Genomic DNA, 15,745 nt, shown 5'->3' with positions numbered 1-15,745 from the left:
GTTGTGTTGACATTTCATTGACTACAAATGTGTTAGAACACGTTCATCTCAAAGACGAGTTCGTTCAGAATCAGCTTTATCACAAATCAGTGGACTCGATGTTGTTCACTTCTTATACATTCCCATTGCGCTGTTTTCTCATTCGATCTCTGCTCAGTGCATTTGTCCGTAGACGCCGGGCGTCTATGGGCTTCAGTGGCAGTGAGTGGAACAGTCTTTTTCATTGCCTCAAAACTGGATGGTAATTGGATAAATGCCACGATGTTGTCCCGCCCCCGGACGCCGGGCGTCTCTGGGGGTGAATGGAGCTGTGGGCGGAGCTCAGCTGGGCTGGACGCCAGAATCCCACATGCTGATTGGATGATCAGTCGAAAGGCTGAATCCCGTTTGATTGACAGCTATTTTGAGATCTACTCCTTCACTGATACAGTTCAGTTTAATACCGTCGCGCATTCTGCTGTGAAATCGAGAGAGAAACCACTACGAAATTACTCGTTCATTTCTCGCACTGTAAATAAAACACACTCATTGTACTTCCTTGTTTCAATTTAACATAATTTCAGTGTTTTCTTGTTTCAGTTCCATAATTTAAGCATTTCTTGTTTGAGTTTAATTTTGTTTTGTAGATAGTTAAATCAATCAAACTGTCGGCTAGGTCGGAGTGAAAGGAACATCTCTTGTTTAAAAGGCTGAAGTCTTACACTCACAACACAATGGGCCAAGGCAATCTAAGCAGCCCAGCCCTGCTGGCCAATAAGAGGACGCTGGTCCAGTCCCTGGAAAAGATGCCTACTTGGTACGATAAGGTCACTGAATATTTTCTTAAAAAGGAATGGAGGGCAGAATTTATGTTTAAATAACTTGACAATTTTTTTCTATGTATGCCGACAATGAGCTTCCCCTGTCTGAAGGACAAGCAGCCGCCACTGGCTGTTAGCTATCTATGGCTACTTTATTAATTTTACATTAAGCGACGTATTGTGTTATTAAGCTCTGAAAAAAAAACTGGCACACACATACTGCCCTTTTCTGACTTTGAGCCCTTGCCCCTCTATAATCCTATGCTCGTCCCTGGTTAATAGTGTAGGTTTAGAGCTTAAAATGGAGGAATTTGGGGTAAAACTTTGCATTACCAGATCAATTCTGTCATATATGACAAAACTTAGCTCTGTTTGACTTTTAAAGCATCTAATGTCTTTTTTTGGTGAAAAACTGTAACTGATGTCAGATTTTTGCAACAAGTCTCTGCAGCTGTGGTGCGGACTCCATTTCCCAGGAGGCCTTTCACGCCGGAGCCCAGGTGTGCTGATTGAGGACTACACACTGTACAACACAATTACACAACTATACAACACATCTACACATCACACAGAGACACTGAGGATCCCGGTGACTCGAGTCTAAATCCTCCAAAAAGTGGTTCAGTGAATGTTTTGTTGAAGGTGTAGATGTGGAACAGTTTGTCAGAGGAGACTCTGTAGAAGGACACAGATCCAGTAGGACAGACCACATACACTGATACTCTACTAGAGGAGGAGGGGGAGGAGGAGGACTGAGGGAGGAGTGTGTATTTTTTATTACGATAGACACAGTAACCACCATCATCACAGTCCAGACTCCAGGACTGATCATTTTCTCCAAACCAACTGTCATCACTCTCTCCTTTCCTTCTGATTCCTCTTTAATTCACGGATGTATAAACCCATCCACTCCACTTAACTTCCCAGTAACAGTGACCAGTTAGACCATTTGAACACATCAGCTGAGGTTCTTCCTCAAATCTGTACTGATGATCAAGATCTGACTGAACCTCCTCCACATGTTCCACTTTCTTGTTTTCAGAATTGCTTGTTTGTAATTCTAGCTCTGGTTCACACATTGTTACTGTGACACAAATGACCATATGTTGTATTGGTGATGTGTGTGTTTTATAGCTGTAAGCTAGTTGCTAGCTGTGCAGTCACAAAGAAAGACACCTTATTGGTTGGAATATTAAACTACAGTTTGGAAACCTCGCTTGGTATCACATTACACACACTAATACTCAACAAAATGAATAAAAACTGAAGACACTAATGAATCAAATAAATCATCAGTCAGTCAATGAATGAAGATGAACAAACAACAAAACTAAATACAAAATTAAGAAAACTAATAAAAGAAGATATAAAATTAATCAGCGAAATTTGCAAAAACAAAACAAACTCAAATAATCAGAAGACTGAACAAAAATTCTAAAATTACGAAAATGCTGATTTTGTTGAATATTTAAAGGACGTCTTTTGTAACTTAGCTGTTCTCCCTGTATTTAAGTATTTATTTATTTTTTGGGGTTAATTTTGGTTCAGTTTGTGTTTCATTAAGCACAAGCACTGATAGTTCAAGTCCTAGTGGTTCATTCAAAGACCTAACAAAGAAGTCATGATGTTATCATGAAAATCTTTCACAGAAATATGTGTGTAAATAAATGCTAATCATGTGATCACATAGATAATATGTGTTCCAATGCAGATCACAGTTGGGTAGCAGCATCACAGCACTTTAAATCTCCACAGGATTGAATTCTGATGGTTATGTCTAAATTCATGATGGAGACAAATAAAGGTCTCGTCTGAAATGTGTCTTTGTGAGTTTTATTTAAGAGAAGCTCTGAGATCTGAGTAGTGGATGTGGTTTTTCTGTATAATTTCATGTAGGCAGTAGTCAAGGACAGATAGACAGGAACTGGGATTTACTGACATTTTATTCCACTGGTTCTGTTCAGTCTTTGTCTCCAAGTTCACTGTCAAAAACCTTCCTGATCAAAAACAAACTTTATTAGTGATGACCTTTGCACAGATTTTTTAAAATGAATCTTTCCTTATCCTAATTGGCCATAAAACCCATGATTTTACAGCCTTTATATAATGGATAATAAATATTTACAGAAGTGATTTGCTTTTTGGGTTTAACTTGTTACTGTGACAAACTTTCATCCTGATTGACTCAGCTGTGTTTTTTACTTTATTTTTTGTTCATCTTCCACCTTTATCAGACAGTGACACAAGAATGACACTAGAAAGATCCATAAAGACAGAGGAGGTGTGACTGGCCAATGGTCTGAGGTTCTGAGGACTCGTCCCTATTTGTGTCCATGTGATACTGTGACGTATACTTGCTGTTTTGCGGTTGGAGGTAAGTGAGAAGCAGAAGGATGACAGACAGAAGCAGGAAATGGCGTGGTCCATCATTTTTAACGTTTTCAGTAATCCATATTTACAAACAAAGTGCAAATGGAGGTCAGAGGAGCCGTGTCTTCTCCAGCAGCAGAACCACAAGTGACAGAACACCAAAGACAAATAGAAACCCATAAACCAATAAAACATTAACCCTGGCTCCCCTACACATTTGCCTGCCTTGGTCCAGCCCGGAACTTTTTTAAGGGCCGTCGTTTCTGCAGGGACTCTCTTAGCTGACAGACCTGGACACAAGGACAAGGTAAGGACAAACACACTAAAATTACCATTCACGAAACACTTTAAGACACTAACACACACACAAACACTAAACAAAGCTAAACTTAGATATTGCACATCTATATTGCACAGAGTGAGTTTGGAGTCTAATTTATATCTCCCTTTGTCTCCAGGGTCAAGCAGCCATCAATTAAAATGCTACAGTGCCACCGGATCTAAACAAGAAAAGGAAAGACAATAAATAATCGATAAACCACTTTTAAAATCATTTGTGTGCAATTATTTTGGTATGTACAAAGATGTTTGTTTAAAGTGCTGTGTGCTATCAAAAGTGCTAAATATGGAAGTTAAAATGTCCAAGTGAAAAGGTGATGGTGCTTGTTTATACTTCTTAGTAACAAATGGGCTGTTTGTTACAGATACATGTCCTGACCAACCAGCTGTCAGCTCACTGTCTTCACTGACAACTGATGTTTTACAGTGTGGTACCAGCTCTCACTGTACGTTCAAGTTGTGTTTAATATTTAATCTAATGGAAATCCCACTTACACTTTCTCAGACCTCGTTTCAACCATCGGGCTCCACCAGGTTCCAACCTGAAAGGAGTAGGGTCAGAGCAGCATTAAATCTGAACATTACATCACTCTGATCCACTCAAGCTTTTCTGTTCACATCCAGTCAATGATTTCTGTCAGTCCCTTATTAAACGTCTGTATCTTTGACTGTGGTCTGTAACTTCAGTAAGGATGTGTAAACAGCTCTGACAGAGTTCCTGTCAGCTCTAACTGTTCTATCGCACATTATCTGTATGTGTAGCAGCTCAGTCCATTCCTAAGAGTGTCCAGTGTGGATCCTCCAGTAGAGCAGTCAGCTCCTGTCCTGAGTCTCCTGGATAGTTAGAGCTCAGGCCTAGATGTCCGAGATGGGAGGGATTGGACCTTAGGGCTGAGACTAGAGAAGAACATCCTTCTACTGTGATCAGACATCCTGACAGTCTGCAACACAAAACATCACACATCATCTGAGGAGGGAAAATAAGTAGCGTCACCTGTTGGACACAATTATTCTCTGGATGGATTTCCCTGGAGCCACTTTCTGTTTTATTGGCTCGGTTCAGGACAAGATCTGAACAGAGACTAATATTAGACCAGTCCCTGTCCAAAGTGTGAATACTTGATCTTTCATTGTTTCTCAGAGAAATTTAACTGTATTAAAATTTACTTTGACCAAATAAATACACAAATGTACAGATATTGGTACAAAAAACCTAAAGTGTCTAAATGAACATCCTTTGCCACCTCCAAATAAAGGCTCAGTGGTTCTTGGGTTCCTGTGTTTTAACAGACAAACCAGTTTGACTACAGTCCAACCCTCAGACTTTAGACACTTTACTGTCCTTTGTATAATATCTGTATATTTATTCTCATTTGATTAAAATACATCTTCATACAGTTTAATTACTGTTTGTTTCATTTAAATAAAGGAACAGACACTGAACATCTGGTCTGAAAATCAGGTTAGACTGATCCACTACATGTACATTGTAGTTTTAATCATCTTTCACACTGGTTGAACAATCCAAACCTGAGAGTCTCCAGTTTACAGTCTGGACTCCTTAGTCCATTTGACAGTATCTTCAGTCCTGAATCCTTCAGGTTGATGTTACTGAGGTCCAAATGTGTCAGACTAGAGAACTGGAATCTAAGAACTGAGGACAGACCTTCACAGCTTCTCTCTGACAGGTGACAGATACTCAACCTGGAGGACAAGATGAAACACTCCTGATCAAAATTTTAAGACCAGTTGAAAATTATCATGAATTTACATTTTGCACTGCTGGATCTTAAGAAGGTTCTAAGTAGAGTTTCAAAATGCAAAAAGAAGAAATGGGAGTGAGACAAAACATTTGAGTAAGCAATTTATTGAAAACAAACTGAAATAGGTTGTTCATTAGCCGATCACAAGTTTAAGACCACAACCTTTAAAAGCCAAAATTTGTGCAAAAATGTGGATTCAATGTAATTTTTTGTCAGGTATTCACACTGTCGTGACCTCCTGATGGCAAAGGCAGAAAAGCTTTCTCTCTTTGGTTGGATTGTTGCAAAGCATAGGCAAGGCCCACCTTGCATATACTAACCCTTTAAACCCAGTCATTACCACACAGACGAGGGCCCTTAGTCATGAGTGATATCCCCTGCAACATCTCCACATAGCCAGCCACTGTTTGACGCCCCTGCACAACCTGAAGCTCCAATGTCCTACTGAAGGAAAAAGCACCCCAGATCATGATGGTGCCCCCTCCACTGTGCTGTCTAAAAAACATCTCCAGTAGGATCTCCTTGTCATGCCAGTAACACTGGAAGACGCCAGGACCGTCAAGGTTTAATATTTTTTCATCAGACAAAATATCCAGTATTTCAGTGTCCCATGTTTGGTGCTCTCTTGCAAAGTCCAAATGGGCAGTTTTGTGGCGTTGAAGGAGACGAGGCCTTTGACGATGGTTTTTGTTCTTAAAGCCTTCTTAAAGGTCTTAATTTGGGTCGAGGATCATTCCGTGTCTTGACAGACAGCCAATCAGATCCTCTGGTTCAGTGTCGGTAAAAAATTTTTGGGTCTACCGCTTGACTTTTTTGTTCCATAACCCTCAGGATCTTTTAAGAAATTCAAAATGACTGTGTGTCATGACTTGTCATGACATGACTTCTGACTGCGTTCAACCTCAGCAGTGATGGCAAGCTGCGAGAGGCCTTGCATATGTAGCTCAACAATCTGACCATGTTCAAAGAGAGAAAGCTTTTCTGCCTATGCCATCAGGAGGTCATGGCAGTGTGAATACCAGACAGACAATGACACTGAATCAACATTTTTGCACAGATTTTGGCTTTTAAAGGCTGTGGTCTTAAACTTTTGATCAGCTGATGGACAGCTTATTTCAGTTTAATTGTTGTTTTCTATAAATTGCTTAGTCAATATTTTTTTTTCACTCCCATTTCTTCTTTTTTGAATTTTGAAACTCTATTTGGAACCTTTTTAAGATCCGACAGTGCAAAATGTAAATTCATGCAATTTTTCAACTGGTCGTAAAATTTTGATCAGGAGTGTATTTGTATTACAGTCAGGTCAGGTCTGGACTAAAGGACCATCACAGTCCACATAGATATGGGAGACACGTGTTTAAAATGCCTAAATTGTGTGACTTTTCTGCTCAACCCAATTCAAGATGCAACCTCCTGTAATATATTCATTGTGAATTTGTTTCTCCAGTCATCGACAATGTAACTTCATTATCATCATGAAATAATTTTTGTTTAATTTTTGAACAAATAAAGCACACTGACACCCTCACACATGTTGCATTTTTATCATTTATATTAAAAAGTAAATATATGATGATGATATTAATAAAAACATGGCTTGTTAAGCCATAGGGAATTTTGAATTGTGAATTAAGCCTTTTTACGGAGTTAAGCATTTTCTGGTTCAGGCATGTGGGACAAGATGGTATTATTCAATTTTATGCTTTTTTTTCTTTTTTTTGCAAAAGTAATATGTCTCAAATGGCAGGTTTTATCTTTACCTTACCTTTTTACTTTTGTGGAGACAAAGATCGCCTCTGGTACAGAATCATGCTCCAGATAAAAAGTCTGTTTCTGGTCAGGAGAGACAAACCTAATGTTATGAAGGAGGATATAAACAGGTTTATGGATGTGAGTAAATATTAAAAAGCTGAATCTGAAAAGCTGTTTCCAAGCAAAAAAAAAAAAAAAAAGGTGTGTGTGGGGGGGTGCATTTTGATTAACATTGTGAACATTTTTGTCTTTTTCTGAATATGGGCAAAAAAATTTATATTTTATGCATGTTAAGAGTCAATATTGGTCGGATTGTTCTAGGAAATCTTTTTCATAGTTTGTAAAATCTTGGTTTCAGGCTCCCTTATGTTCCAACGTAACTGTCACTTTGTACACATTGTCCTACTTTACAAACTGCTCATGATAAAAAAAACCCATCAACCCATTTATCAAAACTTTAATGGGAAGAAAATAGCTTCATGACATTTGCTGATCTAACATTTGTGAAGTTTTGCACAAAGCAGGAAGCAGCTGCTGTTGATGCGTGATCAACACTGATCATGATCATTTACTTTGCTACTATATATAAATGCGTTTCCAAAGTTAGCGTCAGTGATTCAGACAGTCTATTTAAGATCAAATATTTTCCGGCAAGTCGAAGACCAAGGGGAAAAAGAGGAGACAAAAGTATGATGGGAGATAAGAAAAGGAAAATAGAAGACTGTACTGTCAATGAGGATAAAAGTAGAGAAAAACTAAAGTGAATGAACAGACACTAAAGAAAGACAAGAGGCCGTCTTTTTTTTTTTTTTTTTTTTACAGAAGTCATCTTTTATTGCCACGTAAGAAAGTTGTATATAGAACAATGGAGATATACTGTCAGATTGCAAATCAACAACTAAAGGGAACAAAAATATCCCTGTCATCCCTCCCCCAAAATAAGGAAAACAGACAAATTCATAGCAACACCATGGTAATATATTTCCTGGACAAAACGTCTGCTATATCTCTTTTTCTAACAATATTTGAGTAGTACCAAAATACAGCTTTTTCATAACTTAATTTCACAAATTATAAAGTCAGTAAACAGTAAAAGGACAATGGGGGCATCACGGTGCATATTATAATAAGCTACTGTGCAAACAATAGTGGGAGATGGGCTCTACCATAGAAAATATGCTTTACTAGTCACGCATAAATGCAGTGTTGGGGCCATATGTATCCATATACACATATGCATAAATACCACAAACTGGTCTGGACATCAAAAATAGAAAATTGGATCTTGTATAACGTTGTATGTAATGCATGATTAACACCAAAATGAGTTAATCAATGAGTTATTTTATAAAAGGATATGGTCTCTAATGGATAGTAGTCATATCGCAAATAGCTTATTGATTCTTGAAAGGTAATGGAAATCCCTTGGCTCTGGACCATGGCAGAGGTCAATAACCTCTACTGTTTTCACTTCCACTGTGATTGATATCCTTCCAGTATTTCTATATATATTTCTTTCGTATATTTAATATAGGTTCATGATAAAAATTCAACATATAAAGCACACCAAAGGAGCAAACCCTTATAACAGATGTTGAGCGTTACTGGACAACAAGCGGCGCCGCTGTCCCTGTGTGCATAAGTAGACATAAGTAACATTGCGCATAAAGATCGATGCTTTACAAAGTCGTAAACATAGCTGACAAGAAACCCTTTGATAATATACTGTAATGATATACTGGTTATTTTTTTCTTTGATCGTACAGCTACTGCTCTGTATAGGCTGTTATGTGTACAATGCTGTCAAGACCAGTAATGTAAAAGTGAAGGATTACAAAGAAAAGAGTGGAAGGAAAGAAAATCTGGTACAAATGTAACATTTTTGAGCCCTTTAGTACCGTCCCCAATGTACTGTACATATTCTGCTCTCTGATCATGAGAATGCTGCTCTTTCTTTTCTTTAATGAAAAGAGTATACTGCATTTTATCTGTGGTAAATACGGAAAAAGAAAAAAACACTTTCTTTACTACCTTCCCACTGAGTAATGAATATTTACAGACAACTGCACTGTCAAAACCCAGCCCTGTTACCTTAATACTGACATCAAGATCAATCCGTGCTTCACATTTTCAGCTTGGATACATGTGGAATACAGAAAATGAAAACCCTAACAGAAGCGGATGTATACATGATGTCTGTCCGGAGGAATCAGTGATCGTTCCCAGGAATTCTTCAAGGTGTTGAATTAGTGATCGATACATAGCTGAGAGACTACACGTCTGGTTAACAATACTGTATCACACATGATTTCACTGCACAGATGAGTCTTTGTTTGTATGTGTGTGAGTCAACAGCCATCTCTGATTTACAGCAAATGGAGCTTTTACCACTCGTGCCGCGTGCTGCCAACATTTTACTCCATCAATTATTCAGACCTTCCTGTTTCCTCCCCATCAAGTGTTGACATTAGGGCTCTTTTCTATTTTGGCGAGTCGCAGTGGATTTGGTCCCATTTGCCAGCATCGAGGCCTTCATGTTCCTTGAGGTTTTGGTAATTAAAGACCACAGTGAGACCCCCCCCCCCCCAGGCCACTGGTCCCAGTACAGCTTCTGTTCTGCCTCTTATTGAATGTTTCTCATACGTATTCTCTCTGCTCAGTTTTCTCCCGGTTGAGTTTGATTTCAGCACAATTTCTGTAATATAAGCATTTTTTTCCTCCTGTATTAACTTGGGTCACAATCCTCATTTTCATTCACATCTCTGCTTCTACCTCACCTGCCTCTTTATATCTCTCAGTGGATGTTTTGGAGTGTAGGTTTTCTAATACTGAGCTTTGCCAATGCTATTACCCTGTGCCTTTTGTGAGTGGGTAGGTATTTGAGTTTGTAAGGTGTTTGCCTTTGTGCGAGGCTCATTCCAGTCAAAGTCTCTCTTTTGTAGCTGCCACAATTGACTATTGTTGTGAGACTCTCTCATTCCAGTCCTCAAACCCATTTGCAAACTCATTTATTCAACCCATTTTATTTTTTTCTATCAAGAGATTCAGGAATACTGCATGGATGTGTTTCCAGTTGATTCAGTCTGGGGCACAGATAGCAGTGCTTTTTGGGTAAAAAAAAAACCAAACAAACAAGTGAATGAACCAGGTCTTCAGTGGCAACCAATCCTGGTTGATTTAGACATCTGTGAGAGGGGTTGGATTCCATCACAGCACAGGAGTGTGATTTAATGTACTAGAATAAGAAAAGGAAGGAAATATGTTGTAATTTTTTGAATCTAATGTTTGCAAAATCAGTATTATGAAAAAAAAGAACTTTTAATGTATCTTAAGAGATAATTCATACTCACAGCTGATCAATGACAGCTCATGCTTGTACTGATATCAGCTGACATTAGTATCCCTAATATATGTATATATTCCATACATTAGTAAATTACATTAAAATTTACAGAAATGGATACTTATCCTGCTGTTTGTCTTAGTGTTTTACTAGTTTGATAAGGAGGTGAACATAATAATAGACAGGAAGTAGACAGACAAGAAGGAATACCTCTCTAGCATCAATAGAAATTATAGAGACACAAAGATCCACCCATCTGCTATGCATCATGGGAGCAAACTTGGGAAAAAATATGAACATGTGATGTTTCTCTACTTAAATATCATTTTAAAAGTCAAGAAAAGACAGTAAAGTAACATCTCATTTTGTGCGAAATGTCTCAGTAGACTGCATCTCTGTCAGCCTTTACCTGAGTATTTTTCACCTTGTTGTTTGAGAGCAAGGTGGAGAATTATTTAAAGACAGTTAAAATTACTACAGTCTGGTCATGTTGAAACTGCAGAGACATCTTCAGCGATTCACCACAGATTCTGGAGAGAGACAGTTACAATGATGACATGTCTATGACTTTCGAGGAGTCTTTACATTTACATATTTTCACAGTCTGATACTGCAACACTTTTACCATAAACTGCAACTGTCTTGAATTGTAATATTATCTTTTAAACTGACAAATATCGTATGTTTAAACAATGGCAATACATTTTTTTCTGTTCCATGGAACACAGTCAGAAGGATGGGACTTTAATCTCTGTATAAGATTTTTAGAGTCTGTAATAAGAGAGAGTTGAATTCAACCATTGATGCATAACACCATCAGGTGGCTATGTCTCTTATGTTAGTGCTGTTACACTGTGTTACACCAGCTTATGTTAGCTGAAGGAAACTAGCCCACTTCCCTCTATTCCTGACCAATGCGCCAGTTAACCACTGCACCCTCTGACTTATAATTAGGCCGAAGGTACCACCACTTTAAATTCAATTCTATTTAGCCTGGAAGAAAAAAAGAGATATTTGTGAAGAAAAACTATGGCTCTAGTGGGCAGTGGTGCTGCTGCTGCTGCTGCTGCTGCTGCTGCAGGGCAGTCAGGACCTGAATGGTCTGGATCAGTGGGGTCCACATTCTGTGGTCATCCAGAGTTTGTATTTTATCTGGCAGTGGGTGCTGGTTTTTGGTAAAATGCCAGTACTGCAGAATGACCAGTGGCTTGAGGGAAGTTTTATTGACAGTTGTTTTCTAACATTACTATTTCTCAAGTCTGGGGTATAAGACCTAGCTTGGGAAAGATGCCAAAAGTTCCCAGAGTTTTAGGGTTTGGTAACAGTAACTTATTGCTTGCCACTGTATTATTACTAGTGAATATCTGACTCTTAAAACTGAAAAGAACACATCCACCCACCATACAAATATCCTAATATTTGAATATTTGGGTCTGGTCCCATTAAAGATATCCAGGTTTACATGAAGGATTGACCCAAAAGCAGTTACACTAATGTAAGTTTCATTTAACATGACTAACAAGTGCCCAAGTGCCAATAAGTGCTTACTTATAGAGAAAGAACCAAAGTAGCTTTCTATAGCCTTATAATTTTAACACAATTTTGGAGAAGAAAAAAACAAAAAAACTATTCGCGATTAATCAGCTGATATCATTTCTGCCCCGCTTCAAAACTTTTAACACTGAAAATGCATCCATTTCTAATAAACCTCAGACTTTCCTATTAAAAGGTAACTGTTGAATACAACATGTATGTTACATAAAAATATAAATAAACATATTTATCACTGAAGATTGAATTCAAAGAATCAGTAGAAGTGAACATCAAACTGTTTAAAAACTGGCTGGGAGAGACTTTTGGCATTATTTTTCCTCAAATTCAGTTATTCCAGTTTAAAAGTTTAATATGAATTTTACAGCATGTATTATCAGCTAATAGGTGAAACTATGCATATATAACAAAATCAATATCAACATTTTATTAATTTATTGATATGATATTAAGATGATACGATATACAAACTGATGGCAGGTTATCGAATGAGGTGAATTTGATTTATGTTTCTTTACACCCAGTGCTGTTTAATTCTTACACTATTTTGGAAGCCATTTCAGTTGATTTTAATAGTAATAGATGACAGACGACTCCTCCTGTCTCTGTTACTCAACTGACTATTTGGAGCCTCCTATTTACCAGTGTCCTTTTGTCTCTACATTGGCATTTTTTGTCTGACTGACTCGTGTGATGAAAAATGTCAGACATGACTGCATCCTAAACCCACTCATCTGTGGCCTGACCCTATCAACTGTGGCCCAGTCGGCACAGCCAATACCCTCTTTTCTATCAGGTTCATGTTGGCTGTTATGGTGAGGGATGGGGAGGTGGTTTTTGTTTACCAAGTGTTTTCCTCTGCTCTGCTCACCAATTGTTCCAGTGGCTGCTCTGCAGAGCTGAATGGGGGGTTTAAGGATGGAGCAGTACACGGTGGCAAGGAGGGTTCATATTTCCACATTTCCGCCTTGCTGGATTAAGTCAATTGGGTCCAATAATGCACATCCTGAGCAAACATTGACCTGCTTCTCAACTCTGTCATAGGCGAAACCACCAGCTGACAGAAAAAGCAGAAATATAATATACAGGGGGGAGGAAAAAAACAATCAAATTTGCAAAGGATTTTCAATGAACCCAAACAGGTTTATAGGATTGTGAACTCAATTTATGTATGATTTACTTTGTTTGGGTTGTTTGTTTGAGCTTTGACTCTTTCAGAGACTCTTTAAATGGCAGTTGTTGGATTCACACACACACACACGCACACACACAATAAGTTGGAAAAATAAGAAAATGTGTGCAGTGTTCAAGAGGACACACAATGGTACAAACATTTTTTGGCACACATAATCACTTATATTTCCTGCTAGAACAATGCACATGGGTAAACTACTCATGCCTTTCAAGGTGGGGGTGAATATTTGTTATTCACGGTCTCATCATGACTTTTCCTCTCTGATAGAAAAGAATCATCACAGCCCCAACTCTTAGATTATCTCTGTTCCAAAGGTCCTTCATTCAGACAAGAGGGGAGCAAAGAAGAAAAAGGTAAAAAGAAGTGAAGAAGAAAGGACAAAAAGAATGCTTTTCAGAGAGAAAGGCTATGTATATTTATATATATAAAAAGCATAATATCAGTGTTCGCTACAAAGGGCCAAGGTCTGGAGTTTCACAGTCTTTCATGTACAACAGTACAGACTCTGTCTCTGCTGCGATGATGCCTGCCGCTCTGCACTGTGGGAGCAGAAAGGAAGCAGAGTCCACCCTGTAACGTGGTCCGTGTATGTGCATACGTGCATGTGTGATTCCTGTGTGTTTTTGGTGTGTGGGTGACACATTTTAATGCTTTGACGACTTCTTAAACCTTCTTAAACCTGCCTTCAGTCAGGGGGCAGGTTTCCAGCTGTCTGAACCTCTAGACAGCGGGGGTTCCACAGCATGAGATGAAAATACACCCCCCTAAAGACACCTTATCTCATACTCATATGGTTCGGTTGTTTCTTCCAGTGTTTGATTTAGGAGCTGCAGCCTTGGGCCCCCCATTGCACTTAAGATCTACATATTGTTTGGATGTACTATGTACCGCTGCTGGAGATTTTTATGATAAAATGTGTATGTGGCCAGCATACTAACAATCTACTGCCACTTGATTTGATGTAGATTATTTAGATTGACAGTCAACACCCTCTTCACTTTTTCATTTTAAAGCTAATTCTTTACCCATATCTGTCTGTTATAATCACCCCCGGCTACACTGAACATGTAATATATGTAGAGCGCATTACACTGCATTATGCTTTTACTATCAATATTATGTGCATTCCAATTAATATATTTTATACAAATTTTTAAGTTTCTCATTAAAAAACCTTACATTGACTTCAAACCTTAATTTCATTGAAAAAAAAAATGGTTACGCATGTTTAATGATATCTTTTTGAGGAGCAGGAATGAAAACTGAAAAGCCTATGTTGAATAAATTCTGATGTAGTAAATGTAGTAAATGTTAAACTTGTGACTGATCAGCTGACAAATGTTTGACATCTTCCTAAGAAAAACAGTGTTCTACTTCTTCTACTGTTTCTTCCAGTCATGTCTAATATAGGCCATTGTGCCATTCTCTGAAAACCCAGCACAATACAATTTAAGCACTTTTCACTTGTTAAAGAAAATTTAATTACCTAATTTGTAATTTCTTTTAAGTGACATTTCAAAAGGTTCGCTTCACATTCATTTAACATCGTATGTGATCAATGCTAATGAGAAAGCAAGTAGTGTGAAGGTGATGAAGATTTTTCATGAAGATCTGCATTGAAAAAAAAACAAAAAACAAAAAAGACAATACTCTTATTTATTTTATTTTTTTGCAGTAGGTATGCACAAATTTTTTAACACAAATATGGGTCACAAAGTGTAGTTTACTTTGTGTTTCGAAGTAAACTACCAAAATATAAGCAATGACTAGCTTAATATTAGCTTAACCGCATGTTGGTTGAAAGAGTTTAGCCTTGTTATTCTTTCTTGTCACCTGTGTTGTGACAAAATGACTAGAGAAATTAGAACGAATGAATGAGAAGAAATGAAAAAAGTAGGCACAAAAATAATCGATCAGCACTTATTTAAATTCCCCCTCTTTAACAGGATTTACTTTGCTAGTACTAGCTTGTTGGTGCTTGTTTGCTTTGCCCTTCACAAACACTGTCAAAAAAAGGATCCACAAGATAAGAACATAAATGTTCCCCAGACAAATGATCTGCATATTTTACATGTTCAGTGTAGCCAAAGCGTTGTGCAGTATGAACCACCTGCCTAGTGTTTGCTTGTTCTTAGTCAGGATGTGAATCTGTGCACATGACTTACATTTATTCTCTAGGTTTTGAGGCCAAGTGCTTCCTCAGGTGCTTCAAGAAGCCACGTCATAATCCATTTTCATTTTGTTCTGGATGCACTTCCCCCCTTTTCTCATTTAATATGGCTAAGCCCTGTCTTGTTGCAGCCCGATCACTCAAAATGCATCTTAATTACTAGTGTTAAAAGGGTCTTAGAGGCGGAAGCAGCACTTCAGTTAAAAAGGTCAAAATGATACCACTTACAGCGGCTGTTAATAACTCTCACAGCGTCAGAAAACAAGCAAATAGGCTCAGAAAACCCTTCGAAGCATGGTCTATTTCTTGGGATTTTGAATCAGTTAACTGAGATAGTAAGGATATTCAAGCTTGATGCTGAATGAAACAAGCAAGGCAATCAAGACCATCCCATGGCAGTGTCTCTCACCTGAAAAAAATTGTTTTTTTCCTGTTATATCCTTTTTTTTTTTCTTTTTTTTC

The sequence above is a fragment of the Sphaeramia orbicularis genome, chromosome 19 (genome assembly GCF_902148855.1).
Source record: "Sphaeramia orbicularis chromosome 19, fSphaOr1.1, whole genome shotgun sequence".
Classification (NCBI taxonomy): Eukaryota; Metazoa; Chordata; class Actinopteri; order Kurtiformes; family Apogonidae; genus Sphaeramia; species Sphaeramia orbicularis.
The sequence above is the reverse complement of the archived record's forward strand: the minus strand, read 5'-3'. Positions refer to the sequence as shown.